This window comes from Crinia signifera, chromosome 9 (genome assembly GCF_055691185.1).
Source record: "Crinia signifera chromosome 9, ASM5569118v1, whole genome shotgun sequence".
Classification (NCBI taxonomy): domain Eukaryota; kingdom Metazoa; phylum Chordata; class Amphibia; order Anura; family Myobatrachidae; genus Crinia; species Crinia signifera.
The window spans coordinates 56,734,022-56,759,495 of record NC_139225.1 but is presented as its reverse complement, the minus strand read 5'-3'; the positions used below and the strand labels follow the sequence as shown (position 1 = coordinate 56,759,495).

The 25,474-nt window shown below is 39.2% G+C and overlaps 50 non-coding genes and 3 pseudogenes across 50 annotated transcripts; all 53 read left to right on the top strand.

Moving 5' to 3' along the window:
* Nucleotides 1–306: 306 nt before the first annotated feature.
* LOC146037671 (5S ribosomal RNA) lies at nt 307–425 on the top strand. Its single transcript, XR_014461326.1, has one exon. It is a non-coding gene; the product is annotated as a 5S ribosomal RNA (ribosomal RNA).
* Nucleotides 426–771: 346 nt separating this feature from the next.
* LOC146038383 (5S ribosomal RNA) lies at nt 772–890 on the top strand. The gene has a single exon (XR_014461979.1). It is a non-coding gene; the product is annotated as a 5S ribosomal RNA (ribosomal RNA).
* Nucleotides 891–1,235: 345 nt separating this feature from the next.
* On the top strand, nt 1,236–1,354 carry LOC146037363 (5S ribosomal RNA). Its single transcript, XR_014461045.1, has one exon. It is a non-coding gene; the product is annotated as a 5S ribosomal RNA (ribosomal RNA).
* Nucleotides 1,355–1,699: 345 nt separating this feature from the next.
* Nucleotides 1,700–1,818, top strand: LOC146037442 (5S ribosomal RNA). Its single transcript, XR_014461118.1, has one exon. It is a non-coding gene; the product is annotated as a 5S ribosomal RNA (ribosomal RNA).
* A 345-nt stretch (nt 1,819–2,163) lies between these two features.
* Nucleotides 2,164–2,282, top strand: LOC146038648 (5S ribosomal RNA). The gene has a single exon (XR_014462223.1). It is a non-coding gene; the product is annotated as a 5S ribosomal RNA (ribosomal RNA).
* A 346-nt stretch (nt 2,283–2,628) lies between these two features.
* LOC146039449 (5S ribosomal RNA) lies at nt 2,629–2,747 on the top strand. The gene has a single exon (XR_014462953.1). It is a non-coding gene; the product is annotated as a 5S ribosomal RNA (ribosomal RNA).
* Nucleotides 2,748–3,090: 343 nt separating this feature from the next.
* On the top strand, nt 3,091–3,209 carry LOC146037546 (5S ribosomal RNA). Its single transcript, XR_014461213.1, has one exon. It is a non-coding gene; the product is annotated as a 5S ribosomal RNA (ribosomal RNA).
* Nucleotides 3,210–3,554: 345 nt separating this feature from the next.
* Nucleotides 3,555–3,673, top strand: LOC146037362 (5S ribosomal RNA). Its single transcript, XR_014461044.1, has one exon. It is a non-coding gene; the product is annotated as a 5S ribosomal RNA (ribosomal RNA).
* Nucleotides 3,674–4,019: 346 nt separating this feature from the next.
* Nucleotides 4,020–4,138, top strand: LOC146038382 (5S ribosomal RNA). The gene has a single exon (XR_014461978.1). It is a non-coding gene; the product is annotated as a 5S ribosomal RNA (ribosomal RNA).
* Nucleotides 4,139–4,484: 346 nt separating this feature from the next.
* LOC146037361 (5S ribosomal RNA) lies at nt 4,485–4,603 on the top strand. Its single transcript, XR_014461043.1, has one exon. It is a non-coding gene; the product is annotated as a 5S ribosomal RNA (ribosomal RNA).
* A 345-nt stretch (nt 4,604–4,948) lies between these two features.
* On the top strand, nt 4,949–5,067 carry LOC146037430 (5S ribosomal RNA). Its single transcript, XR_014461107.1, has one exon. It is a non-coding gene; the product is annotated as a 5S ribosomal RNA (ribosomal RNA).
* A 345-nt stretch (nt 5,068–5,412) lies between these two features.
* On the top strand, nt 5,413–5,531 carry LOC146038647 (5S ribosomal RNA). Its single transcript, XR_014462222.1, has one exon. It is a non-coding gene; the product is annotated as a 5S ribosomal RNA (ribosomal RNA).
* A 346-nt stretch (nt 5,532–5,877) lies between these two features.
* LOC146039448 (5S ribosomal RNA) lies at nt 5,878–5,996 on the top strand. The gene has a single exon (XR_014462952.1). It is a non-coding gene; the product is annotated as a 5S ribosomal RNA (ribosomal RNA).
* A 343-nt stretch (nt 5,997–6,339) lies between these two features.
* On the top strand, nt 6,340–6,458 carry LOC146037545 (5S ribosomal RNA). The gene has a single exon (XR_014461212.1). It is a non-coding gene; the product is annotated as a 5S ribosomal RNA (ribosomal RNA).
* Nucleotides 6,459–6,803: 345 nt separating this feature from the next.
* On the top strand, nt 6,804–6,922 carry LOC146037544 (5S ribosomal RNA). Its single transcript, XR_014461211.1, has one exon. It is a non-coding gene; the product is annotated as a 5S ribosomal RNA (ribosomal RNA).
* A 345-nt stretch (nt 6,923–7,267) lies between these two features.
* LOC146037359 (5S ribosomal RNA) lies at nt 7,268–7,386 on the top strand. Its single transcript, XR_014461042.1, has one exon. It is a non-coding gene; the product is annotated as a 5S ribosomal RNA (ribosomal RNA).
* A 345-nt stretch (nt 7,387–7,731) lies between these two features.
* On the top strand, nt 7,732–7,850 carry LOC146037543 (5S ribosomal RNA). Its single transcript, XR_014461210.1, has one exon. It is a non-coding gene; the product is annotated as a 5S ribosomal RNA (ribosomal RNA).
* Nucleotides 7,851–8,195: 345 nt separating this feature from the next.
* Nucleotides 8,196–8,314, top strand: LOC146037358 (5S ribosomal RNA). The gene has a single exon (XR_014461041.1). It is a non-coding gene; the product is annotated as a 5S ribosomal RNA (ribosomal RNA).
* A 345-nt stretch (nt 8,315–8,659) lies between these two features.
* LOC146038741 (5S ribosomal RNA) lies at nt 8,660–8,778 on the top strand. The gene has a single exon (XR_014462307.1). It is a non-coding gene; the product is annotated as a 5S ribosomal RNA (ribosomal RNA).
* Nucleotides 8,779–9,122: 344 nt separating this feature from the next.
* LOC146038658 (5S ribosomal RNA) lies at nt 9,123–9,241 on the top strand. Its single transcript, XR_014462232.1, has one exon. It is a non-coding gene; the product is annotated as a 5S ribosomal RNA (ribosomal RNA).
* Nucleotides 9,242–9,586: 345 nt separating this feature from the next.
* Nucleotides 9,587–9,705, top strand: LOC146037535 (5S ribosomal RNA). Its single transcript, XR_014461203.1, has one exon. It is a non-coding gene; the product is annotated as a 5S ribosomal RNA (ribosomal RNA).
* A 345-nt stretch (nt 9,706–10,050) lies between these two features.
* Nucleotides 10,051–10,169, top strand: LOC146037357 (5S ribosomal RNA). Its single transcript, XR_014461040.1, has one exon. It is a non-coding gene; the product is annotated as a 5S ribosomal RNA (ribosomal RNA).
* Nucleotides 10,170–10,514: 345 nt separating this feature from the next.
* Nucleotides 10,515–10,633, top strand: LOC146039758 (5S ribosomal RNA; annotated as a pseudogene).
* Nucleotides 10,634–10,978: 345 nt separating this feature from the next.
* LOC146037355 (5S ribosomal RNA) lies at nt 10,979–11,097 on the top strand. The gene has a single exon (XR_014461038.1). It is a non-coding gene; the product is annotated as a 5S ribosomal RNA (ribosomal RNA).
* A 345-nt stretch (nt 11,098–11,442) lies between these two features.
* Nucleotides 11,443–11,561, top strand: LOC146039659 (5S ribosomal RNA; annotated as a pseudogene).
* Nucleotides 11,562–11,906: 345 nt separating this feature from the next.
* Nucleotides 11,907–12,025, top strand: LOC146037731 (5S ribosomal RNA). The gene has a single exon (XR_014461382.1). It is a non-coding gene; the product is annotated as a 5S ribosomal RNA (ribosomal RNA).
* Nucleotides 12,026–12,370: 345 nt separating this feature from the next.
* LOC146039658 (5S ribosomal RNA) lies at nt 12,371–12,489 on the top strand (annotated as a pseudogene).
* Nucleotides 12,490–12,834: 345 nt separating this feature from the next.
* On the top strand, nt 12,835–12,953 carry LOC146039109 (5S ribosomal RNA). The gene has a single exon (XR_014462643.1). It is a non-coding gene; the product is annotated as a 5S ribosomal RNA (ribosomal RNA).
* Nucleotides 12,954–13,299: 346 nt separating this feature from the next.
* LOC146037354 (5S ribosomal RNA) lies at nt 13,300–13,418 on the top strand. The gene has a single exon (XR_014461037.1). It is a non-coding gene; the product is annotated as a 5S ribosomal RNA (ribosomal RNA).
* A 957-nt stretch (nt 13,419–14,375) lies between these two features.
* LOC146038854 (5S ribosomal RNA) lies at nt 14,376–14,494 on the top strand. The gene has a single exon (XR_014462410.1). It is a non-coding gene; the product is annotated as a 5S ribosomal RNA (ribosomal RNA).
* A 345-nt stretch (nt 14,495–14,839) lies between these two features.
* On the top strand, nt 14,840–14,958 carry LOC146039327 (5S ribosomal RNA). The gene has a single exon (XR_014462841.1). It is a non-coding gene; the product is annotated as a 5S ribosomal RNA (ribosomal RNA).
* A 345-nt stretch (nt 14,959–15,303) lies between these two features.
* On the top strand, nt 15,304–15,422 carry LOC146038979 (5S ribosomal RNA). Its single transcript, XR_014462525.1, has one exon. It is a non-coding gene; the product is annotated as a 5S ribosomal RNA (ribosomal RNA).
* Nucleotides 15,423–15,767: 345 nt separating this feature from the next.
* LOC146039255 (5S ribosomal RNA) lies at nt 15,768–15,886 on the top strand. Its single transcript, XR_014462777.1, has one exon. It is a non-coding gene; the product is annotated as a 5S ribosomal RNA (ribosomal RNA).
* A 346-nt stretch (nt 15,887–16,232) lies between these two features.
* On the top strand, nt 16,233–16,351 carry LOC146037353 (5S ribosomal RNA). Its single transcript, XR_014461036.1, has one exon. It is a non-coding gene; the product is annotated as a 5S ribosomal RNA (ribosomal RNA).
* A 345-nt stretch (nt 16,352–16,696) lies between these two features.
* LOC146038358 (5S ribosomal RNA) lies at nt 16,697–16,815 on the top strand. Its single transcript, XR_014461956.1, has one exon. It is a non-coding gene; the product is annotated as a 5S ribosomal RNA (ribosomal RNA).
* A 347-nt stretch (nt 16,816–17,162) lies between these two features.
* On the top strand, nt 17,163–17,281 carry LOC146037352 (5S ribosomal RNA). The gene has a single exon (XR_014461035.1). It is a non-coding gene; the product is annotated as a 5S ribosomal RNA (ribosomal RNA).
* Nucleotides 17,282–17,627: 346 nt separating this feature from the next.
* Nucleotides 17,628–17,746, top strand: LOC146037351 (5S ribosomal RNA). Its single transcript, XR_014461034.1, has one exon. It is a non-coding gene; the product is annotated as a 5S ribosomal RNA (ribosomal RNA).
* A 345-nt stretch (nt 17,747–18,091) lies between these two features.
* LOC146038189 (5S ribosomal RNA) lies at nt 18,092–18,210 on the top strand. The gene has a single exon (XR_014461800.1). It is a non-coding gene; the product is annotated as a 5S ribosomal RNA (ribosomal RNA).
* Nucleotides 18,211–18,555: 345 nt separating this feature from the next.
* LOC146039038 (5S ribosomal RNA) lies at nt 18,556–18,674 on the top strand. The gene has a single exon (XR_014462578.1). It is a non-coding gene; the product is annotated as a 5S ribosomal RNA (ribosomal RNA).
* A 345-nt stretch (nt 18,675–19,019) lies between these two features.
* On the top strand, nt 19,020–19,138 carry LOC146038978 (5S ribosomal RNA). Its single transcript, XR_014462524.1, has one exon. It is a non-coding gene; the product is annotated as a 5S ribosomal RNA (ribosomal RNA).
* A 345-nt stretch (nt 19,139–19,483) lies between these two features.
* Nucleotides 19,484–19,602, top strand: LOC146039557 (5S ribosomal RNA). Its single transcript, XR_014463052.1, has one exon. It is a non-coding gene; the product is annotated as a 5S ribosomal RNA (ribosomal RNA).
* A 347-nt stretch (nt 19,603–19,949) lies between these two features.
* LOC146037350 (5S ribosomal RNA) lies at nt 19,950–20,068 on the top strand. The gene has a single exon (XR_014461033.1). It is a non-coding gene; the product is annotated as a 5S ribosomal RNA (ribosomal RNA).
* A 345-nt stretch (nt 20,069–20,413) lies between these two features.
* Nucleotides 20,414–20,532, top strand: LOC146039145 (5S ribosomal RNA). Its single transcript, XR_014462676.1, has one exon. It is a non-coding gene; the product is annotated as a 5S ribosomal RNA (ribosomal RNA).
* Nucleotides 20,533–20,878: 346 nt separating this feature from the next.
* On the top strand, nt 20,879–20,997 carry LOC146039036 (5S ribosomal RNA). The gene has a single exon (XR_014462577.1). It is a non-coding gene; the product is annotated as a 5S ribosomal RNA (ribosomal RNA).
* Nucleotides 20,998–21,342: 345 nt separating this feature from the next.
* LOC146038977 (5S ribosomal RNA) lies at nt 21,343–21,461 on the top strand. The gene has a single exon (XR_014462523.1). It is a non-coding gene; the product is annotated as a 5S ribosomal RNA (ribosomal RNA).
* Nucleotides 21,462–21,806: 345 nt separating this feature from the next.
* LOC146039254 (5S ribosomal RNA) lies at nt 21,807–21,925 on the top strand. The gene has a single exon (XR_014462776.1). It is a non-coding gene; the product is annotated as a 5S ribosomal RNA (ribosomal RNA).
* A 346-nt stretch (nt 21,926–22,271) lies between these two features.
* On the top strand, nt 22,272–22,390 carry LOC146037876 (5S ribosomal RNA). The gene has a single exon (XR_014461515.1). It is a non-coding gene; the product is annotated as a 5S ribosomal RNA (ribosomal RNA).
* Nucleotides 22,391–22,735: 345 nt separating this feature from the next.
* Nucleotides 22,736–22,854, top strand: LOC146038357 (5S ribosomal RNA). The gene has a single exon (XR_014461955.1). It is a non-coding gene; the product is annotated as a 5S ribosomal RNA (ribosomal RNA).
* A 347-nt stretch (nt 22,855–23,201) lies between these two features.
* LOC146038523 (5S ribosomal RNA) lies at nt 23,202–23,320 on the top strand. The gene has a single exon (XR_014462108.1). It is a non-coding gene; the product is annotated as a 5S ribosomal RNA (ribosomal RNA).
* Nucleotides 23,321–23,666: 346 nt separating this feature from the next.
* On the top strand, nt 23,667–23,785 carry LOC146037348 (5S ribosomal RNA). The gene has a single exon (XR_014461032.1). It is a non-coding gene; the product is annotated as a 5S ribosomal RNA (ribosomal RNA).
* Nucleotides 23,786–24,130: 345 nt separating this feature from the next.
* LOC146038187 (5S ribosomal RNA) lies at nt 24,131–24,249 on the top strand. The gene has a single exon (XR_014461799.1). It is a non-coding gene; the product is annotated as a 5S ribosomal RNA (ribosomal RNA).
* Nucleotides 24,250–24,595: 346 nt separating this feature from the next.
* LOC146038976 (5S ribosomal RNA) lies at nt 24,596–24,714 on the top strand. The gene has a single exon (XR_014462522.1). It is a non-coding gene; the product is annotated as a 5S ribosomal RNA (ribosomal RNA).
* A 345-nt stretch (nt 24,715–25,059) lies between these two features.
* LOC146039297 (5S ribosomal RNA) lies at nt 25,060–25,178 on the top strand. Its single transcript, XR_014462814.1, has one exon. It is a non-coding gene; the product is annotated as a 5S ribosomal RNA (ribosomal RNA).
* The last annotated feature ends 296 nt before the right edge of the window (nt 25,179–25,474 follow it).

Genomic DNA, 25,474 nt, shown 5'->3' with positions numbered 1-25,474 from the left:
TTTAAATTGGAAACTTTTTATTTTTATTGCCAATACAGACATTTGGGACAGGTCAAACAGACACAATAGCCATCACCTAAAAACTTACCACACTGTTTAGGCCCAATTCCAACTGCTTTTGGGAGCTAAACAGTGTTGAGCCTCTTTAGTAGTTTAATTTGAGACCACCTGCTAATATCATGTCCTGTAGGTCTTTTTACATTACCAACACATGATTTTTTTCAGTAAGCCAATATAGTTAGGAAACTTTTTTATTAGCTTACCTGGTTATAGAAGTAGAAGAGGGCAAAAAAGTACCTGTATCTCACCTACAGCCATACCACATTGTATACGCCCAATCTCGTCTGATCTTGGAAGCTAAGCAGTGTTGGGCCTGGTTAGTACTTGGGTGGGAGACCACATGGGAACACCAGGTGCTGTAGGTTTTTCCCATTACTGGCAAATTGTTTTTATTCTCTAGCTTTTTAAATTGGAAACTTTTTTTCTCTTTATTGACAGTACAGACATTTGGAAGAGGTCAAACAGACACAATAGCCATCACCTAAAAATTTACCACACTGTTTAGGCCCAATTCCAACTTCTTTTGGCAGCTAAACAGTGTTGAGCCTCTTTAGTAGTTTAATTTGAGACCACCTGCTAATATCATGTCTTGTAGGTCTTTTTACATTACCAACACATGATTTTTTTCAGTAAGGCAATACAGTTAGGAAACTTTTTTATTAGCTTACCTGGTTATAGAAGTAGAAGAGGGCAAAAAAGTGCCAATATCTCACCTACAGCCATACCACATTGGATACGCCCAATCTCTTCTGATCTTGGAAGCTAAGCAGTGTTGGGCCTGGTTAGTACTTGGGTGGGAGACCACATGGGAACACCAGGTGCTGTAGTTTTTTTACCATTAATGGCAAATTGTTTTAATTCTCTTGCTATTTAAATTGGAAACTTTTTATTTTTATTGCCAATACAGACATTTGGGACAGGTCAAACAGATACAATAGCCATCACCTAAAAACTTACCACACTGTTTAGGCCCAATTCCAACTGCTTTTGGGAGCTAAACAGTGTTGAGCCTCTTTAGTAGTTTAATTTGAGACCACCTGCTAATATCATGTCCTGTAGGTCTTTTTACATTACCAACACCTGATTTTTTTCAGTAAGCCAATATAGTTAGGAAACTTTTTTATTAGCTTACCTGGTTATAGAAGTAGAAGAGGGCAAAAAAGTACCTGTATCTCACCTACAGCCATACCACATTGGATACGCCCAATCTCGTCTGATCTTGGAAGCTAAGCAGTGTTGGGCCTGGTTAGTACTTGGGTGGGAGACCACATGGGAACACCAGGTGCTGTAGGTTTTTCCCATTACTGGCAAATTGTTTTTATTCTCTAGATTTTTAAATTGGAAACTTTTTTTTCTTTATTGACAGTACAGACATTTGGAAGAGGTCAAACAGACACAATAGCCATCACCTAAAAACTTACCACACTGTTTAGGCCCAATTCCAACTGCTTTTGGCAGCTAAACAGTGTTGAGACTCTTTAGTAGTTTAATTTGAGACCACCTGCTAATATCATGTCCTGTAGGTCTTTTTACATTACCAACACATGATTTTTTTCAGTAAGGCAATACAGTTAGGAAACTTTTTTATTAGTTTACCTGGTTATAGAAGTAGAAGAGGTCAAAAAAGAGCAGATATTTCACCTACAGCCATACCACATTGGATACGCCCAATCTCGTCTGATCTTGGAAGCTAAGCAGTGTTGGGCCTGGTTAGTACTTGGGTGGGAGACCACATGGGAAAACCAGGTGCTGTAGGTTTTTTCCCATTAATGGCAAATTGTTTTTATTCTCTTGCTATTTAAATTGGAAACTTTTTATTTTTATTGCCAATACAGACATTTGGGACAGGTCAAACAGACACAATAGCCATCACCTAAAAACTTACCACACTGTTTAGGCCCAATTCCAACTGCTTTTGGGAGTTAAACAGTGTTGAGCCTCTTTAGTAGTTTAATTTGAGACCACCTGCTAATATCATGTCCTGTAGGTCTTTTTACATTACCAACACCTGATTTTTTTCAGTAAGCCAATATAGTTATTAAACTTTTTTATTAGCTTACCTGGTTATAGAAGTAGAAGAGGGCAAAAAAGTGCCTGTATTTCACCTACAGCCATACCACATTGGATACGCCCAATCTCGTCTGATCTTGGAAGCTTAGCAGTGTTGGGCCTGGTTAGTACTTGGGTGGGAGACCACATGGGAACACCAGGTGCTGTAGGTTTTTCCCATTACTGGCAAATTGTTTTTATTCTCTAGCTTTTTAAATTGGAAACTTTTTTCTCTTTATTGACAGTACAGACATTTGGAAGAGGTCAAACAGACACAATAGCCATCACCTAAAAACTTACCACACTGTTTAGGCCCAATTCCAACTGCTTTTGGCAGCTAAACAGTGTTGAGCCTCTTTAGTAGTTTAATTTGAGACCACCTGCTAATATCATGTCCTGTAGGTCTTTTTACATTACCAACACATGATTTTTTTTCAGTAAGGCAATACAGTTAGGAAACTTTTTTATTAGCTTACCTGGTTATAGAAGTAGAAGAGGGCAAAAAAGTGCCGGTATCTCACCTACAGCCATACCACATTGGATATGCCCAATCTCGTCTGATATTGGAAGCTAAGCAGTGTTGGGCCTGGTTAGTACTTGGGTGGGAGACCACATGGAAACACCAGGTGCTGTAGGTTTTTTCCCATTAATGGCAAATTGTTTTTATTCTCTTGCTATTTAAATTGGAAACTTTTTATTTTTATTGCCAATACAGACATTTGGGACAGGTCAAACAGACACAATAGCCATCATCTAAAAACTTACCACACTGTTTAGGCCCAATTCCAACTGCTTTTGGGAGCTAAACAGTGTTAAACCTCTTTAGTAGTTTAATTTGAGACCACCTGCTAATATCATGTCCTGTAGGTCTTTTTACATTACCAACACATAATTTTTTCAGTAAGCCAATATAGTTAGGAAACTTTTTATTAGCTTACCTGGTTATAGAAGTAGAAGAGGGCAAAAAAGTGCCTGTATCTCACCTACAGCCATACCACATTGGATACTCCCAATCTCGTCTGATCTTGGAAGCTAAGCAGTGTTGGGCCTGGTTAGTACTTGGGTGGGAGACCACATGGGAACACCAGGTGCTGTAGGTTTTTTCCCATTAATGGCAAATTGTTTTTATTCTCTAGCTATTTAAATTGGAAACTTTTTATTTTTATTGCCAATACAGACATTTGGGACAGGTCAAACAGACACAATAGCCATCACCTAAAAACTTACCACACTGTTTAGGCCCAATTCCAACTGCTTTTGGGAGCTAAACAGTGTTGAGCCTCTTTAGTAGTTTAATTTGAGACCACCTGCTAATATCATGTCCTGTAGGTCTTTTTACATTACCAACACATGATTTTTTTCAGTAAGCCAATATAGTTAGGAAACTTTTTTATTAGCTTACCTGGTTATAGAAGTAGAAGAGGGCAAAAAAGTACCTGTATCTCACCTACAGCCATACCACATTGGATACGCCCAATCTCGTCTGATCTTGGAAGCTAAGCAGTGTTGGGCCTGGTTAGTACTTGGGTGGGAGACCACATGGGAACACCAGGTGCTGTAGGTTTTTCCCATTACTGGCAAATTGTTTTTATTCTCTAGCTTTTTAAATTGGAAACTTTTTTTCTCTTTATTGACAGTACAGACATTTGGAAGAGGTCAAACAGACACAATAGCCATCACCTAAAAATTTACCACACTGTTTAGGCCCAATTCCAACTTCTTTTGGCAGCTAAACAGTGTTGAGCCTCTTTAGTAGTTTAATTTGAGACCACCTGCTAATATCATGTCTTGTAGGTCTTTTTACATTACCAACACATGATTTTTTTCAGTAAGGCAATACAGTTAGGAAACTTTTTTATTAGCTTACCTGGTTATAGAAGTAGAAGAGGGCAAAAAAGTGCCAATATCTCACCTACAGCCATACCACATTGGATACGCCCAATCTCTTCTGATCTTGGAAGCTAAGCAGTGTTGGGCCTGGTTAGTACTTGGGTGGGAGACCACATGGGAACACCAGGTGCTGTAGTTTTTTTTACCATTAATGGCAAATTGTTTTAATTCTCTTGCTATTTAAATTGGAAACTTTTTATTTTTATTGCCAATACAGACATTTGGGACAGGTCAAACAGATACAATAGCCATCACCTAAAAACTTACCACACTGTTTAGGCCCAATTCCAACTGCTTTTGGGAGCTAAACAGTGTTGAGCCTCTTTAGTAGTTTAATTTGAGACCACCTGCTAATATCATGTCCTGTAGGTCTTTTTACATTACCAACACCTGATTTTTTTCAGTAAGCCAATATAGTTAGGAAACTTTTTTATTAGCTTACCTGGTTATAGAAGTAGAAGAGGGCAAAAAAGTACCTGTATCTCACCTACAGCCATACCACATTGGATACGCCCAATCTCGTCTGATCTTGGAAGCTAAGCAGTGTTGGGCCTGGTTAGTACTTGGGTGGGAGACCACATGGGAACACCAGGTGCTGTAGGTTTTTCCCATTACTGGCAAATTGTTTTTATTCTCTAGATTTTTAAATTGGAAACTTTTTTTTCTTTATTGACAGTACAGACATTTGGAAGAGGTCAAACAGACACAATAGCCATCACCTAAAAACTTACCACACTGTTTAGGCCCAATTCCAGCTGCTTTTGGCAGCTAAACAGTGTTGAGACTCTTTAGTAGTTTAATTTGAGACCACCTGCTAATATCATGTCCTGTAGGTCTTTTTACATTACCAACACATGATTTTTTTCAGTAAGGCAATACAGTTAGGAAACTTTTTTATTAGTTTACCTGGTTATAGAAGTAGAAGAGGTCAAAAAAGAGCAGATATTTCACCTACAGCCATACCACATTGGATACGCCCAATCTCGTCTGATCTTGGAAGCTAAGCAGTGTTGGGCCTGGTTAGTACTTGGGTGGGAGACCACATGGGAAAACCAGGTGCTGTAGGTTTTTTCCCATTAATGGCAAATTGTTTTTATTCTCTTGCTATTTAAATTGGAAACTTTTTATTTTTATTGCCAATACAGACATTTGGGACAGGTCAAACAGACACAATAGCCATCACCTAAAAACTTACCACACTGTTTAGGCCCAATTCCAACTGCTTTTGGGAGTTAAACAGTGTTGAGCCTCTTTAGTAGTTTAATTTGAGACCACCTGCTAATATCATGTCCTGTAGGTCTTTTTACATTACCAACACCTGATTTTTTTCAGTAAGCCAATATAGTTATTAAACTTTTTTATTAGCTTACCTGGTTATAGAAGTAGAAGAGGGCAAAAAAGTGCCTGTATTTCACCTACAGCCATACCACATTGGATACGCCCAATCTCGTCTGATCTTGGAAGCTTAGCAGTGTTGGGCCTGGTTAGTACTTGGGTGGGAGACCACATGGGAACACCAGGTGCTGTAGGTTTTTCCCATTACTGGCAAATTGTTTTTATTCTCTAGCTTTTTAAATTGGAAACTTTTTTCTCTTTATTGACAGTACAGACATTTGGAAGAGGTCAAACAGACACAATAGCCATCACCTAAAAACTTACCACACTGTTTAGGCCCAATTCCAACTGCTTTTGGCAGCTAAACAGTGTTGAGCCTCTTTAGTAGTTTAATTTGAGACCACCTGCTAATATCATGTCCTGTAGGTCTTTTTACATTACCAACACATGATTTTTTTTCAGTAAGGCAATACAGTTAGGAAACTTTTTTATTAGCTTACCTGGTTATAGAAGTAGAAGAGGGCAAAAAAGTGCCGGTATCTCACCTACAGCCATACCACATTGGATATGCCCAATCTCGTCTGATATTGGAAGCTAAGCAGTGTTGGGCCTGGTTAGTACTTGGGTGGGAGACCACATGGAAACACCAGGTGCTGTAGGTTTTTTCCCATTAATGGCAAATTGTTTTTATTCTCTTGCTATTTAAATTGGAAACTTTTTATTTTTATTGCCAATACAGACATTTGGGACAGGTCAAACAGACACAATAGCCATCATCTAAAAACTTACCACACTGTTTAGGCCCAATTCCAACTGCTTTTGGGAGCTAAACAGTGTTAAACCTCTTTAGTAGTTTAATTTGAGACCACCTGCTAATATCATGTCCTGTAGGTCTTTTTACATTACCAACACATAATTTTTTCAGTAAGCCAATATAGTTAGGAAACTTTTTATTAGCTTACCTGGTTATAGAAGTAGAAGAGGGCAAAAAAGTGCCTGTATCTCACCTACAGCCATACCACATTGGATACTCCCAATCTCGTCTGATCTTGGAAGCTAAGCAGTGTTGGGCCTGGTTAGTACTTGGGTGGGAGACCACATGGGAACACCAGGTGCTGTAGGTTTTTTCCCATTAATGGCAAATTGTTTTTATTCTCTAGCTATTTAAATTGGAAACTTTTTATTTTTATTGCCAATACAGACATTTGGGACAGGTCAAACAGACACAATAGCCATCACCTAAAAACTTACCACACTGTTTAGGCCCAATTCCAACTGCTTTTGGGAGCTAAACAGTGTTGAGCCTCTTTAGTAGTTTAATTTGAGACCACCTGCTAATATCATGTCCTGTAGGTCTTTTTACATTACCAACACATGATTTTTTTCAGTAAGCCAATATAGTTAGGAAACTTTTTTATTAGCTTACCTGGTTATAGAAGTAGAAGAGGGCAAAAAAGTGCCTGTATCTCACCTACAGCCATACCACATTGGATACTCCCAATCTCGTCTGATCTTGGAAGCTAAGCAGTGTTGGGCCTGGTTAGTACTTGGGTGGGAGACCACATGGGAACACCAGGTGCTGTAGGTTTTTTCCCATTAATGGCAAATTGTTTTTATTCTCTAGCTATTTAAATTGGAAACTTTTTATTTTTATTGCCAATACAGACATTTGGGACAGGTCAAACAGACACAATAGCCATCACCTAAAAACTTACCACACTGTTTAGGCCCAATTCCAACTGCTTTTGGGAGCTAAACAGTGTTGAGCCTCTTTAGTAGTTTAATTTGAGACCACCTGCTAATATCATGTCCTGTAGGTCTTTTTACATTACCAACACATGATTTTTTTCAGTAAGCCAATATAGTTAGGAAACTTTTTTATTAGCTTACCTGGTTATAGAAGTAGAAGAGGGCAAAAAAGTACCTGTATCTCACCTACAGCCATACCACATTGGATACGCCCAATCTCGTCTGATCTTGGAAGCTAAGCAGTGTTGGGCCTGGTTAGTACTTGGGTGGGAGACCACATGGGAACACCAGGTGCTGTAGGTTTTTCCCATTACTGGCAAATTGTTTTTATTCTCTAGATTTTTAAATTGGAAACTTTTTTTTCTTTATTGACAGTACAGACATTTGGAAGAGGTCAAACAGACACAATAGCCATCACCTAAAAACTTACCACACTGTTTAGGCCCAATTCCAACTGCTTTTGGCAGCTAAACAGTGTTGAGACTCTTTAGTAGTTTAATTTGAGACCACCTGCTAATATCATGTCCTGTAGGTCTTTTTACATTACCAACACATGATTTTTTTCAGTAAGGCAATATAGTTAGGAAACTTTTTTATTAGCTTACCTGGTTATAGAAGTAGAAGAGGGCAAAAAAGTGCCTGTATCTCACCTACAGCCATACCACATTGGATACTCCCAATCTCGTCTGATCTTGGAAGCTAAGCAGTGTTGGGCCTGGTTAGTACTTGGGTGGGAGACCACATGGGAACACCAGGTGCTGTAGGTTTTTTCCCATTAATGGCAAATTGTTTTTATTCTCTTGCTATTTAAATTGGAAACTTTTTATTTTTATTGCCAATACAGACATTTGGGACAGGTCAAACAGACACAATAGCCATCACCTAAAAACTTACCACACTGTTTAGGCCCAATTCCAACTGCTTTTGGGAGTTAAACAGTGTTGAGCCTCTTTAGTAGTTTAATTTGAGACCACCTGCTAATATCATGTCCTGTAGGTCTTTTTACATTACCAACACCTGATTTTTTTCAGTAAGCCAATATAGTTATTAAACTTTTTTATTAGCTTACCTGGTTATAGAAGTAGAAGAGGGCAAAAAAGTGCCTGTATTTCACCTACAGCCATACCACATTGGATACGCCCAATCTCGTCTGATCTTGGAAGCTAAGCAGTGTTGGGCCTGGTTAGTACTTGGGTGGGAGACCACATGGGAACACCAGGTGCTGTAGGTTTTTTCCCATTAATGGCAAATTGTTTTTATTCTCTTGCTATTTAAATTGGAAACTTTTTATTTTTATTGCCAATACAGACATTTGGGACAGGTCAAACAGACACAATAGCCATCACCTAAAAACTTACCACTCTGTTTAGGCCCAATTCCAACTGCTTTTGGGAGCTAAACATTGTTGAGCCTCTTTAGTAGTTTAATCTGAGACCACCTGCTAATATCATGTCCTGTAGGTCTTTTTACATTACCAACACATGCTTTTTTTCAGTAAGCCAATATAGTTAGGAAACTTTTTTATTAGCTTACCTGGCTATAGAAGTAGAAGATGGCAAAAAAGTGCGTGTATCTCACCTACAGCCATACCACATTGGATACGCCCAATCTCGTCTGATCTTGGAAGCTAAGCAGTGTTTGGCCTGGTTAGTACTTGGGTGGGAGACCACATGGGAACACCAGGTGCTGTAGGTTTTTCCCATTACTGGCAAATTGTTTTTATTCTCTAGCTTTTTAAATTGGAAACTTTTTATTTTTATTGCCAATACAGACATTTGGGACAGGTCAAACAGACACAATAGCCATCACCTAAAAACTTACCACACTGTTTAGGCCCAATTCCAACTGCTTTTGGCAGCTAAACAGTGTTGATCCTCTTTAGTAGTTTAATTTGAGACCACCTGCTAATATCATGTCCTGTAGGTCTTTTTACATTACCAACACATGATTTTTTTCAGTAAGGCAATACAGTTAGGAAACTTTTTTATTAGCTTACCTGGTTATAGAAGTAGAAGAGGGCAAAAAAGTGTCCTGATCTCACCCACAGCCATACCACATTGGATACGCCCAATCTCGTCTGATCTTGGAAGCTAAGCAGTGTTGGGCCTGGTTAGTACTTGGGTGGGAGACCACACGGGAACACCAGGTGCTGTAGGTTTTTACAATTACTGGCAAATTGTTTTTATTCTCTAGCTTTTTAAATTTTAAACTTTTTTCTCTTTATTGACAGTACAGACATTTGGAAGAGGTCAAACAGACACAATAGCCATTACCTAAAAACTTACCACACTGCTTAGGCCCAATTCCAACTGCTTTTGGGAGCTAAACAGTGTTGAGCCTCTTAGGTAGTTTAATTTGAGACCACCTGCTAATATCATGTCCTGTAGGTCTTTTTACATTACCAACACATGATTTTTTTCAGTAAGACAATACAGTTATGAAACTTTTTTATTAGCTTACCTGGTTATAGAAGTAGAAGAGGGCAAAAAAGTGCCTGTATCTCACCTACAGCCATACCACATTGGATACGCCCAATCTCATCTGATCTTGGAAGCTAAGCGGTGTTGGGCCTGGTTAGTACTTGGGTGGGAGACCACATGGGAACACCAGGTGCTGTAGGTTTTTTCCCATTAATGGCAAATTGTTTTTATTCTCTTGCTATTTAAATTGGAAACTTTTTATTTTTATTGCCAATACAGACATTTGGGAGAGGTCAAACAGACACAATAGCCATCACCTAAAAACTTACCACACTGTTTAGGACCAATTTCAACTGCTTTTGGGAGCTAAACAGTGTTGAGCCTCTTTAGTAGTTTAATTTGAGACCACCTGCTAATATCATGTCCTGTAGGTCTTTTTACATTACCAACACATGATTTTTTTCAGTAAGCCAATATAGTTAGGAAACTTTTTTATTAGCTTACCTGGTTATAGAAGTAGAAGAGGGCAAAAAAGTGCCTGTATCTCACCTACAGCCATACCACATTGGATACGCCCAATCTCGTCTGATCTTGGAAGCTAAGCAGTGTTGGGCCTGGTTAGTACTTGGGTGGGAGACCACATGGGAACACCAGGTGCTGTAGGTTTTTCCCATTACTGGCAAATTGTTTTTATTCTCTAGCTTTTTAAATTGGAAACTTTTTTCTCTTTATTGACAGTACAGACATTTGGAAGAGGTCAAACAGACACAATAGCCGTCACCTAAAAACTTACCACACTGTTTAGGCCCAATTCCAACTTTTTTTGGCAGCTAAACAGTGTTGAGCCTCTTTAGTAGTTTAATTTGAGACCACCTGCTAATATCATGTCCTGTAGGTCTTTTTACATTACCAACACATGATTTTTTTCAGTAAGCCAATATAGTTAGGAAACTTTTTTATTAGCTTACCTGGTTATAGAAGTAGAAGATGGCAAAAAAGTGCCTGTATCTCACCTACAGCCATACCACATTGGATACGCCCAATCTCGTCTGATCTTGTAAGCTAAGCAGTGTTGGGCCTTGTTAGTACTTGGGTGGGAGACCACATGGGAACACCAGGTGCTTTCGGTTTTTCCCATTACTGGAAAATTGTTTTTAGTCTCTAGCTTTTTAAATTGGAAACTTTTTTCTCTTTATTGACAGTACAGACATTTGGAAGAGGTCAAACAGACACAATAGCCATCACCTAAAAACTTACCACACTGTTTAGGCCCAATTCCAACTGCTTTTGGCAGCTAAACAGTGTTGAGCCTCTTTAGTAGTTTAATTTGAGACCACCTGCTAATATCATGTCCTGTAGGTCTTTTTACATTACCAACACATGATTTTTTTCAGTAAGCCAATATAGTTAGGAAACTTTTTTATTAGCTTACCTGGTTATAGAAGTAGAAGAGGGCAAAAAAGTGCCTGTATCTCACCTACAGCCATACCACATTGGATACGCCCAATCTCGTCTGATCTTGGAAGCTAAGCAGTGTTGGGCCTGGTTAGTACTTGGGTGGGAGACCACATGGGAACACCAGGTGCTGTAGGTTTTTCCCATTACTGGCAAATTGTTTTTATTCTCTAGCTTTTTAAATTGGAAACTTTTTTCTCTTTATTGACAGTACAGACATTTGGAAGAGGTCAAACAGACACACTAGCCGTCACCTAAAAACTTACCACACTGTTTAGGCCCAATTCCAACTTTTTTTGGCAGCTAAACAGTGTTGAGCCTCTTTAGTAGTTTAATTTGAGACCACCTGCTAATATCATGTCCTGTAGGTCTTTTTACATTACCAACACATGATTTTTTTCAGTAAGCCAATATAGTTAGGAAACTTTTTTATTAGCTTACCTGGTTATAGAAGTAGAAGATGGCAAAAAAGTGCCTGTATCTCACCTACAGCCATACCACATTGGATACGCCCAATCTCGTCTGATCTTGGAAGCTAAGCAGTGTTGGGCCTTGTTAGTACTTGGGTGGGAGACCACATGGGAACACCAGGTGCTTTCGGTTTTTCCCATTACTGGCAAATTGTTTTTAGTCTCTAGCTTTTTAAATTGGAAACTTTTTTCTCTTTATTGACAGTACAGACATTTGGAAGAGGTCAAACAGACACAATAGCCATCACCTAAAAACTTACCACACTGTTTAGGCCCAATTCCAACTGCTTTTGGCAGCTAAACAGTGTTGAGCCTCTTTAGTAGTTTAATTTGAGACCACCTGCTAATATCATGTCCTGTAGGTCTTTTTACATTACCAACACATGATTTTTTTCAGTAAGCCAATATAGTTAGGAAACTTTTTTATTAGCTTACCTGGTTATAGAAGTAGAAGAGGGCAAAAAAGTGCCTGTATCTCACCTACAGCCATACCACATTGCATACGCCCAATCTCGTCTGATCTTGGAAGCTAAGCAGTGTTGGGCCTGGTTAGTACTTGGGTGGGAGACCACATGGGAACACCAGGTGCTGTAGGTTTTTCCCATTACTGGCAAATTGTTTTTATTCTCTAGCTTTTTAAATTGGAAACTTTTTTCTCTTTATTGACAGTACAGACATTTGGAAGAGGTCAAACAGACACAATAGCCATCACCTAAAAACTTACCACACTGTTTAGGCCCAATTCCAACTTTTTTTGGCAGCTAAACAGTGTTGAGCCTCTTTAGTAGTTTAATTTGAGACCACCTGCTAATATCATGTCCTGTAGGTCTTTTTACATTACCAACACATGATTTTTTTCAGTAAGCCAATATAGTTAGGAAACTTTTTTATTAGCTTACCTTGTTATAGAAGTAGAAGATGGCAAAAAAGTGCCTGTATCTCACCTACAGCCATACCACATTGGATACGCCCAATCTCGTCTGATCTTGGAAGCTAAGCAGTGTTGGGCCTTGTTAGTACTTGGGTGGGAGACCACATGGGAACACCAGGTGCTTTCGGTTTTTCCCATTACTGGCAAATTGTTTTTAGTCTCTAGCTTTTTAAATTGGAAACTTTTTTCTCTTTATTGACAGTACAGACATTTGGAAGAGGTCAAACAGACACAATAGCCATCACCTAAAAACTTACCACACTGTTTAGGCCCAATTCCAACTGCTTTTGGCAGCTAAACAGTGTTGAGCCTCTTTAGTAGTTTAATTTGAGACCACCTGCTGATATCATGTCCTGTAGGTCTTTTTACATTACCAACACATGATTTTTTTCAGTAAGCCAATATAGTTAGGAAACTTTTTTATTAGCTTACCTGGTTATAGAAGTAGAAGAGGGCAAAAAAGTGCTGGTATCTCACCTACAGCCATACCACATTGGATACGCCCAATCTCGTCTGATCTTGGAAGCTAAGCAGTGTTGGGCCTGGTTAGTACTTGGGTGGGAGACCACATGGAAACACCAGGTGCTGTAAGTTTTTTCCCATTAATGGCAAATTGTTTTTATTCTCTTGCTATTTAAATTAGAAACTTTTTATTTTTTATTGCCAATACAGACATTTGGGACAGGTCAAACAGACACAATAGCCATCACCTAAAAACTTACCACACTGTTTAGGCCCAATTCCAACTGCTTTTGGCAGCTAAACAGTGTTGAGCCTCTTTAGTAGTTTAATTTGAGACCACCTGCTAATATCATGTCCTGTAGGTCTTTTTACATTACCAACACATGATTTTTTTCAGTAAGCCAATATAGTTAGGACACTTTTTTATTAGCTTACCTGGTTATAGAAGTAGAAGAGGGCAAAAAAGTGCCTGTATCTCACCTACAGCCATACCACATTGGATACGCCCAATCTCGTCTGATCTTGGAAGCTAAGCAGTGTTGGGCCTGGTTAGTACTTGGGTGGGAGACCACATGGGAACACCAGGTGCTGTAGGTTTTTCCCATTACTGGCAAATTGTTTTTATTCTCTAGCTTTTTAAATTGGAAACTTTTTTCTCTTTATTGACAGTACAGATATTTGGAAGAGGTCAAACAGACACAATAGCCATCACCTAAAAACTTACCACACTGTTTAGGCCCAATTCCAACTGCTTTTGGCAGCTAAACAGTGTTGAGCCTCTTTAGTAGTTTAATTTGAGACCACCTGCTAATATCATGTCCTTTAGGTCTTTTTACATTACCAACACATGATTTTTTTCAGTAAGGCAATACAGTTAGGAAACTTTTTTAGGTACTTATGTAGTATCTGGGCTGCCGATTTTTTGATTGTATGCCTTAAGTTAAGGCATACAATCAGATGCGATGCGATGCGATATTGCATCGCATCGCATCGCATCGCATCCGATATCGGATGCGATGACCCGATTTTTCCATAGGAATCAATGTTAAAATGATTCCTATGGAAAAATGGGTCCTTTTCATACCCCTACTATCCAAGTGGGCATGGAGTTGGATATAAACCTGTGGCGAGCGTAGCGAGCCACCGAGCCCGAAGCGTGGCGAGCGAAGCGAGCCCCGCGAGGGGACGGTATTCGTCCCCTCGCGGGGCTCGCTTCGCTCGCCACGCTTCGGGCTCGGTGGCTCGCTACGCTCGCCACAGGTTTATATCCAACTCCATGCCCACTTGGATAGTAGGGGTATGAAAAGGACCCATTTTTCCCATTGAATTCCATGTTAAAATGGACTCAGTCCATTTTAACATTGATTCCTATGGAAAAATCGGGTCATCGCATCGCATCGCATCGCATCGAATCGCATGGTCGCATGCGATGCGATGCGATCTCCCGATCCGACCCGATTTTGAAATCGGCAGCCCAGATACTACATAAGTACCCTTTTTTATTAGCTTACCTGGTTATAGAAGTAGAAGAAGGCAAAAAAGTGCCGGTATCTTAACTACAGCCTTACCACATTGGATACGCCCAATCTCGTCTGATCTTGGAAGCTAAGCAGTGTTGGGCCTGGTTAGTACTTGGGTGGGAGACCACATGGGAACACCAGGTGCTGTAGGTTTTTTCCCATTAATGGCAAATTGTTTTTATTCTCTTGCTATTTAAATTGGAAACTTTTTATTTTTATTGCCAATACAGACATTTGGGACAGGTCAAACAGACACAATAGCCATCACCTAAAAACTTACCACACTGTTTAGGCCCAATTCCAACTGCTTTTGGGAGCTAAACAGTGTTGAGCCTCTTTAGTAGTTTAATTTGAGACCACCTTCTAATATCATGTCCTGTAGGTCTTTTTACATTACCAACACATGATTTTTTTCAGTAAGCCAATATAGTTAGGAAACTTTTTTATTAGCTTACCTGGTTATAGAAGTAGAAGATGGCAAAAAAGTGCCTGTATCTCACCTACAGCCATACCATATTGGATATGCCCAATCTCGTCTGATCTTGGAAGCTTAGCAGTGTTGGGCCTGGTTAGTACTTGGGTGGGAGACCACATGGGAACACCAGGTGCTGTAGGTTTTTCCCATTACTGGCAAATTGTTTTTATTCTCTAGCTTTTTAAATTGGAAACTTTTTTCTCTTTATTGACAGTACAGACATTTGGAAGAGGTCAAACAGACACAATAGCCATCACCTAAAAACTTACCACACTGTTTAGGCCCAATTCCAACTGCTTTTGGCAGCTAAACAGTGTTGAGCCTCTTAAGTAGTTTAATTTGAGACCACCTGCTAATATCATGTCCTGTAGGTCTTATTACATTACCAACACATGATTTTTTTCAGTAAGGCAATACAGTTAGGAAACTTTTTTATTAGCTTTCCTGGTTATAGAAGTAGAAGAGGGCAAAAAAGTGCCGGTATCTCACCTACAGCCATACCACATTGGATACGCCCAATCTCGTCTGATCTTGGAAGCTAAGCAGTGATGGGCATGGTTAGTACTTGGGTGGGAGACCACATGGGAACTCCAGGTGCTGTAGGTTTTTTCCCATTAATGGCAAATTGTTTTTATTCTCTTTCTATTTAAATTGGAAACTTTTTATTTTTATTGCCAATACAGACATTTGGGACAGGTCAAACAGACACAATAGCCATCACCTAAAAACTTACCACACTGTTTAGGCCCAATTCCAACTGCTTTTGGGAGCTAAACAGTGTTGAGCCTCTTTAGTAGTTTAATTTGAGACCACCTGTTAATATCATGTCCTGTAGGTCTTTTTACATTACCAACACTTGATTTTTTTCAGTAAGGCAATACAGTTAGGAAACTTTTTTATTAGCTTACCTGGTTAAATAAGTAGAAGAGGGCAAAAAAGTGCCAGTATCTCACCTACAGCCATACCACATTGGATACGCCAAATCTCGTCTGATCTTGGAAGCTAAGCAGTGTTGGGCCTGATTAGTACTTGGGTGGGAGACCACATGGGAACACCAGGTGCTATAGGTTTTTTTCCCATTAATGGCAAATTGTTTTTATTCTCTTGCTATTTAAATTGGAAACTTTTTATTTTTATTGCCAATACAGACATTTGGGACAGGTCAAACAGACACAATAGCCATCACCTAAAAACTTACCACACTGTTTAGGCCCAATTCCAACTGCTTTTCGGAGCTAAACAGTGTTGAGCCTCTTTAGTAGTTTAATTTGAGACCACCTGCTAATATCATGTCCTGTAGGTCTTTTTACATTACCAACACATGATTTTTTTCAGTAAGCCAATATAGTTAGGAAACTTTTTTATTAGCTTACCTGGTTATAGAAGTAGAAGAGGGCAAAAAAGTGCCTGTATCTCACCTACAGCCATACCACATTGGATACGCCCAATCTCGTCTGATCTTGGAAGCTAAGCAGTGTTGGGCCTGGTTAGTACTTGGGTGGGAGACCACATGGGAACACCAGGTGCTGTAGGTTTTTCCCATTACTGGCAAATTGTTTTTATTCTCTAGCTTTTTAAATTGGAAACTTTTTTCTATTTATTGACAGTACAGACATTTGGAAGAGGTCAAACAGACACAATAGCCATCACCTAAAAACTTACCACACTGTTTAGGCCCAATTCCAACTGCTTTTGGCAGCTAAACAGTGTTGAGCCTCTTTAGTAGTTTAATTTGAGACCACCTGCTGATATCATGTCCTGTAGGTCTTTTTACATTACCAACACATGATTTTTTTCAGTAAGCCAATATAGTTAGGAAACTTTTTTATTAGCTTACCTGGTTATAGAAGTAGAAGAGGGCAAAAAAGTGCTGGTATCTCACCTACAGCCATACCACATTGGATACGCCCAATCTCGTCTGATCTTGGAAGCTAAGCAGTGTTGGGCCTGGTTAGTACTTGGGTGGGAGACCACATGGAAACACCAGGTGCTGTAGGTTTTTTCCCATTAATGGCAAATTGTTTTTATTCTCTTGCTATTTAAATTAGAAACTTTTTATTTTTTATTGCCAATACAGACATTTGGGACAGGTCAAACAGACACAATAGCCATCACCTAAAAACTTACCACACTGTTTAGGCCCAATTCCAACTGCTTTTGGCAGCTAAACAGTGTTGAGCCTCTTTAGTAGTTTAATTTGAGACCACCTGCTAATATCATGTCCTGTAGGTCTTTTTACATTACCAACACATGATTTTTTTTCAGTAAGGCAATACAGTTAGGAAACTTTTTTATTAGCTTACCTGGTTATAGAAGTAGAAGAGGGCAAAAAAGTGCCGGTATCTCACCTACAGCCATACCACATTGGATACGCCCAATCTCGTCTGATCTTGGAAGCTAAGCAGTGTTGGGCCTGGTTAGTACTTGGGTGGGAGACCACATGGGAACACCAGGTGCTGTAGGTTTTTTCCCATTAATGGCAAATTGTTTTTATTCTCTTGCTATTTAAATTGGAAACTTTTTATTTTTTATTGCCAATACAGACATTTGGGACAGGTCAAACAGACACAATAGCCATAACCTAAAAACTTACCACACTGTTTAGGCCCAATTCCAACTGCTTTTGGGAGCTAAACAGTGTTGAGCCTCTTTAGTAGTTTAATTTGAGACCACCTGCTAATATCATGTCCTGTAGGTCTTTTTACATTACCAACACATGATTTTTTTCAGTAAGCCAATATAGTTAGGAAACTTTTGTATTAGCTTACCTGGTTATAGAAGTAGAAGAGGGCAAAAAAGTGCCTGTATCTCACCTACAGCCATACCACATTGGATACGCCCAATCTCGTCTGATCTTGGAAGCTAAGCAGTGTTGGGCCTGGTTAGTACTTGGGTGGGAGACCACATGGGAACACCAGGTGCTGTAGGTTTTTCCCATTACTGGCAAATTGTTTTTATTCTCTAGCTTTTTAAATTGGAAACTTTTTTCTCTTTATTGACAGTACAGACATTTGGAAGAGGTCAAACAGACACAATAGCCATCACCTAAAAACTTACCACACTGTTTAGGCCCAATTCCAACTGCTTTTGGCAGCTAAACAGTGTTGAGCCTCTTTAGTAGTTTAATTTGAGACCACCTGCTAATATCATGTCCTGTAGGTCTTTTTACATTACCAACACATGATTTTTTTCAGTAAGGCAATACAGTTATGAAACTTTTTTATTAGCTTACCTGGTTATAGAAGTAGAAGAAGGCAAAAAAGTGCCGGTATCTCAACTACAGCCATACCACATTGGATACGCCCAATCTCGTCTGATCTTGGAAGCTAAGCAGTGTTGGGCCTGGTTAGTACTTGGGTGGGAGACCACATGGGAACACCAGGTGCTGTAGGTTTTTTCCCATTAATGGCAAATTGTTTTTATTCTCTTGCTATTTAAATTGGAAACTTTTTATTTTTATTGCCAATACAGACATTTGGGACAGGTCAAACAGACACAATAGCCATCACCTAAAAACTTACCACACTGTTTAGGCCCAATTCCAACTGCTTTTGGGAGCTAAACAGTGTTGAGCCTCTTTAGTAGTTTAATTTGAGACCACCTTCTAATATCATGTCCTGTAGGTCTTTTTACATTACCAACACATGATTTTTTTCAGTAAGCCAATATAGTTAGGAAACTTTTTTATTAGCTTACCTGGTTATAGAAGTAGAAGATGGCAAAAAAGTGCCTGTATCTCACCTACAGCCATACCACATTGGATATGCCCAATCTCGTCTGATCTTGGAAGCTTAGCAGTGTTGGGCCTGGTTAGTACTTGGGTGGGAGACCACATGGGAACACCAGGTGCTGTAGGTTTTTCCCATTACTGGCAAATTGTTTTTATTCTCTAGCTTTTTAAATTGGAAACTTTTTTCTCTTTATTGACAGTACAGACATTTGGAAGAGGTCAAACAGACACAATAGCCATCACCTAAAAACTTACCACACTGTTTAGGCCCAATTCCAACTGCTTTTGGCAGCTAAACAGTGTTGAGCCTCTTAAGTAGTTTAATTTGAGACCACCTGCTAATATCATGTCCTGTAGGTCTTTTTACATTACCAACACATGATTTTTTTCAGTAAGGCAATACAGTTAGGAAACTTTTTTATTAGCTTTCCTGGTTATAGAAGTAGAAGAGGGCAAAAAAGTGCCGGTATCTCACCTACAGCCATACCACATTGGATACGCCCAATCTCGTCTGATCTTGGAAGCTAAGCAGTGATGGGCATGGTTAGTACTTGGGTGGGAGACCACATGGGAACTCCAGGTGCTGTAGGTTTTTTCCCATTAATGGCAAATTGTTTTTATTCTCTTTCTATTTAAATTGGAAACTTTTTATTTTTATTGCCAATACAGACATTTGGGACAGGTCAAACAGACACAATAGCCATCACCTAAAAACTTACCACACTGTTTAGGCCCAATTCCAACTGCTTTTGGCAGCTAAACAGTGTTGAGCCTCTTTAGTAGTTTAATTTGAGTCCACCTGTTAATATCATGTCCTGTAGGTCTTTTTACATTACCAACACTTGATTTTTTTCAGTAAGGCAATACAGTTAGGAAACTTTTTTATTAGCTTACCTGGTTAAATAAGTAGAAGAGGGCAAAAAAGTGCCAGTATCTCACCTACAGCCATACCACATTGGATACGCCAAATCTCGTCTGATCTTGGAAGCTAAGCAGTGTTGGGCCTGATTAGTACTTGGGTGGTAGACCACATGGGAACACCAGGTGCTATAGGTTTTTTTCCCATTAATGGCAAATTGTTTTTATTCTCTTGCTATTTAAATTGGAAACTTTTTATTTTTATTGCCAATACAGACATTTGGGACAGGTCAAACAGACACAATAGCCATCACCTAAAAACTTACCACACTGTTTAGGCCCAATTCCAACTGCTTTTCGGAGCTAAACAGTGTTGAGCCTCTTTAGTAGTTTAATTTGAGACCACCTGCTAATATCATGTCCTGAAGGTCTTTTTACATTACCAACACATGATTTTTTTTCAGTAAGCCAATATAGTTAGGAAACTTTTTTATTAGCTTACCTGGTTATAGAAGTAGAAGAGGGCAAAAAAGTGCCTGTATCTCACCTACAGCCATACCACATTGGATACGCCCAATCTCGTCTGATCTTGGAAGCTAAGCAGTGTTGGGCCTGGTTAGTACTTGGGTGGGAGACCACATGGGAACACCAGGTGCTGTAGGTTTTTCCCATTACTGGCAAATTGTTTTTATTCTCTAGCTTTTTAAATTGGAAACTTTTTTCTCTTTATTGACAGTACAGACATTTGGAAGAGGTCAAACAGACACAATAGCCATCACCTAAAAACTTACCACACTGTTTAGGCCCAATTCCAACTGCTTTTGGCAGCTAAACAGTGTTGAGCCTCTTTAGTAGTTTAATTTGAGACCACCTGCTGATATCATGTCCTGTAGGTCTTTTTACATTACCAACACATGATTTTTTTCAGTAAGCCAATATAGTTAGGAAACTTTTTTATTAGCTTACCTGGTTATAGAAGTAGAAGAGGGCAAAAAAGTGCTGGTATCTCACCTACAGCCATACCACATTGGATACGCCCAATCTCGTCTGATCTTGGAAGCTAAGCAGTGTTGGGCCTGGTTAGTACTTGGGTGGGAGACCACATGGAAACACCAGGTGCTATAGGTTTTTTCCCATTAATGGCAAATTGTTTTTATTCTCTTGCTATTTAAATTAGAAACTTTTTATTTTTTATTGCCAATACAGACATTTGGGACAGGTCAAACAGACACAATAGCCATCACCTAAAAACTTACCACACTGTTTAGGCCCAATTCCAACTGCTTTTGGCAGCTAAACAGTGTTGAGCCTCTTTAGTAGTTTAATTTGAGACCACCTGCTAATATCATGTCCTGTAGGTCTTTTTACATTACCAACACATGATTTTTTTCAGTAAGCCAATATAGTTAGGAAACTTTTTTATTAGCTTACCTGGTTATAGAAGTAGAAGATGGCAAAAAAGTGCCTGTATCTCACCTACAGCCATACCACATTGGATATGCCCAATCTCGTCTGATCTTGGAAGCTTAGCAGTGTTGGGCCTGGTTAGTACTTGGGTGGGAGACCACATGGGAACACCAGGTGCTGTAGGTTTTTCCCATTACTGGCAAATTGTTTTTATTCTCTAGCTTTTTAAATTGGAAACTTTTTTCTCTTTATTGACAGTACAGACATTTGGAAGAGGTCAAACAGACACAATAGCCATCACCTAAAAACTTACCACACTGTTTAGGCCCAATTCCAACTGCTTTTGGCAGCTAAACAGTGTTGAGCCTCTTAAGTAGTTTAATTTGAGACCACCTGCTAATATCATGTCCTGTAGGTCTTTTTACATTACCAACACATGATTTTTTTCAGTAAGGCAATACAGTTAGGAAACTTTTTTATTAGCTTTCCTGGTTATAGAAGTAGAAGAGGGCAAAAAAGTGCCGGTATCTCACCTACAGCCATACCACATTGGATACGCCCAATCTCGTCTGATCTTGGAAGCTAAGCAGTGATGGGCATGGTTAGTACTTGGGTGGGAGACCACATGGGAACTCCAGGTGCTGTAGGTTTTTTCCCATTAATGGCAAATTGTTTTTATTCTCTTTCTATTTAAATTGGAAACTTTTTATTTTTATTGCCAATACAGACATTTGGGACAGGTCAAACAGACACAATAGCCATCACCTAAAAACTTACCACACTGTTTAGGCCCAATTCCAACTGCTTTTGGCAGCTAAACAGTGTTGAGCCTCTTTAGTAGTTTAATTTGAGACCACCTGTTAATATCATGTCCTGTAGGTCTTTTTACATTACCAACACTTGATTTTTTTCAGTAAGGCAATACAGTTAGGAAACTTTTTTATTAGCTTACCTGGTTAAATAAGTAGAAGAGGGCAAAAAAGTGCCAGTATCTCACCTACAGCCATACCACATTGGATACGCCAAATCTCGTCTGATCTTGGAAGCTAAGCAGTGTTGGGCCTGATTAGTACTTGGGTGGGAGACCACATGGGAACACCAGGTGCTATAGGTTTTTTTCCCATTAATGGCAAATTGTTTTTATTCTCTTGCTATTTAAATTGGAAACATTTTATTTTTATTGCCAATACAGACATTTGGGACAGGTCAAACAGACACAATAGCCATCACCTAAAAACTTACCACACTGTTTAGGCCCAATTCCAACTGCTTTTCGCAGCTAAACAGTGTTGAGCCTCTTTAGTAGTTTAATTTGAGACCACCTGCTAATATCATGTCCTGTAGGTCTTTTTACATTACCAACACATGATTTTTTTCAGTAAGCCAATATAGTTAGGAAACTTTTTTATTAGCTTACCTGGTTATAGAAGTAGAAGAGGGCAAAAAAGTGCCTGTATCTCACCTACAGCCATACCACATTGGATATGCCCAATCTCGTCTGATCTTGGAAGCTAAGCAGTGTTGGGCCTGGTTAGTACTTGGGTGGGAGACCACATGGGAACACCAGGTGCTGTAGGTTTTTCCCATTACTGGCAAATTGTTTTTATTCTCTAGCTTTTTAAATTGGAAACTTTTTTCTCTTTATTGACAGTACAGACATTTGGAAGAGGTCAAACAGACACAATAGCCATCACCTAAAAACTTACCACACTGTTTAGGCCCAATTCCAACTGCTTTTGGCAGCTAAACAGTGTTGAGCCTCTTTAGTAGTTTAATTTGAGACCACCTGCTGATATCATGTCCTGTAGGTCTTTTTACATTACCAACACATGATTTTTTTCAGTAAGCCAATATAGTTAGGAAACTTTTTTATTAGCTTACCTGGTTATAGAAGTAGAAGAGGGCAAAAAAGTGCTGGTATCTCACCTACAGCCATACCACATTGGATACGCCCAATCTCGTCTGATCTTGGAAGCTAAGCAGTGTTGGGCCTGGTTAGTACTTGGGTGGGAGACCACATGGAAACACCAGGTGCTGTAGGTTTTTTCCCATTAATGGCAAATTGTTTTTATTCTCTTGCTATTTAAATTAGAAACTTTTTATTTTTTATTGCCAATACAGACATTTGGGACAGGTCAAACAGACACAATAGCCATCACCTAAAAACTTACCACACTGTTTAGGCCCAATTCCAACTGCTTTTGGCAGCTAAACAGTGTTGAGCCTCTTTAGTAGTTTAATTTGAGACCACCTGCTAATATCATGTCCTGTAGGTCTTTTTACATTACCAACACATGATTTTTTTTCAGTAAGGCAATACAGTTAGGAAACTTTTTTATTAGCTTACCTGGTTATAGAAGTAGAAGAGGGCAAAAAAGTGCCAGTATCTCACCTACAGCCATACCACATTGGATACGCCCAATCTCGTCTGATCTTGGAAACTAAGCAGTGTTGGGCCTGGTTAGTACTTGGGTGGGAGACCACATGGGAACACCAGGTGCTGTAGGTTTTTTCCCATAAATGGCAAATTGTTTTTATTCTCTTGCTATTTAAATTGGAAACTTTTTATTTTTTATTGCCAATACAGACATTTGGGACAGGTCAAACAGACACAATAGCCATCACCTAAAAACTTACCACACTGTTTAGGCCCAATTCCAACTGCTTTTGGGAGCTAAACAGTGTTGAGCCTCTTTAGTAGTTTAATTTGAGACCACCTGCTAATATCATGTCCTGTAGGTCTTTTTACATTACCAACACATGATTTTTTTCAGTAAGCCAATATAGTTAGGAAACTTTTGTATTAGCTTACCTGGTTATAGAAGTAGAAGAGGGCAAAAACGTGCCTGTATCTCACCTACAGCCATACCACATTGGATACGCCCAATCTCGTCTGATCTTGGAAGCTAAGCAGTGTTGGGCCTGGTTAGTACTTGGGTGGGAGACCACATGGGAACACCAGGTGCTGTAGGTTTTTCCCATTACTGGCAAATTGTTTTTATTCTCTAGCTTTTTAAATTGGAAACTTTTTTCTCTTTATTGACAGTACAGACATTTGGAAGAGGTCAAACAGACACAATAGCCATCACCTAAAAACTTACCACACTGTTTAGGCCCAATTCCAACTGCTTTTGGCAGCTAAACAGTGTTGAGCCTCTTTAGTAGTTCAATTTGAGACCACCTGCTAATATCATGTCCTGTAGGTCTTTTTACATTACCAACACATGATTTTTTTCAGTAAGGCAATACAGTTATAAAACTTTTTTATTAGCTTACCTGGTTATAGAAGTAGAAGAAGGCAAAAAAGTGCCGGTATCTCAACTACAGCCATACCACATTGGATACGCCCAATCTCGTCTGATCTTGGAAGCTAAGCAGTGTTGGGCCTGGTTAGTACTTGGGTGGGAGACCACATGGGAACACCAGGTGCTGTAGGTTTTTTCCCATTAATGGCAAATTGTTTTTATTCTCTAGCTTTTTAAATTGGAAACTTTTTTCTCTTTATTGACAATACAGACATTTGGAAGAGGTCAAACAGACACAATAGCCATCACCTAAAAACTTACCACACTGTTTAGGCCCAATTCCAACTGCTTTTGGCAGCTAAACAGTGTTGAGCCTCTTAAGTAGTTTAATTTGAGACCACCTGCTAATATCATGTCCTGTAGGTCTTTTTACATTACCAACACATGATTTTTTTCAGTAAGGCAATACAGTTAGGAAACTTTTTTATTAGCTTTCCTGGTTATAGAAGTAGAAGAGGGCAAAAAAGTGCCGGTATCTCACCTACAGCCATACCACATTGGATACGCCCAATCTCGTCTGATCTTGGAAGCTAAGCAGTGATGGGCATGGTTAGTACTTGGGTGGGAGACCACATGGGAACTCCAGGTGCTGTAGGTTTTTTCCCATTAATGGCAAATTGTTTTTATTCTCTTTCTATTTAAATTGGAAACTTTTTATTTTTATTGCCAATACAGACATTTGGGACAGGTCAAACAGACACAATAGCCATCACCTAAAAACTTACCACACTGTTTAGGCCCAATTCCAACTGCTTTTGGCAGCTAAACAGTGTTGAGCCTCTTTAGTAGTTTAATTTGAGACCACCTGTTAATATCATGTCCTGTAGGTCTTTTTACATTACCAACACTTGATTTTTTTCAGTAAGGCAATACAGTTAGGAAACTTTTTTATTAGCTTACCTGGTTAAATAAGTAGAAGAGGGCAAAAAAGTGCCAGTATCTCACCTACAGCCATACCACATTGGATACGCCAAATCTTGTCTGATCTTGGAAGCTAAGCAGTGTTGGGCCTGATTAGTACTTGGGTGGGAGACCACATGGGAACACCAGGTGCTGTAGGTTTTTTCCCATTAATGGCAAATTGTTTTTATTCTCTTGCTATTTAAATTGGAAACTTTTTATTTTTATTGCCAATACAGACATTTGGGACAGGTCAAACAGACACAATAGCCATCACCTAAAAACTTACCACACTGTTTAGGCCCAATTCCAACTGCTTTTCGGAGCTAAACAGTGTTGAGCCTCTTTAGTAGTTTAATTTGAGACCACCTGCTAATATCATGTCCTGTAGGTCTTTTTACATTACCAACACATGATTTTTTTCAGTAAGCCAATACAGTTAGGAAACTTTTTTATTA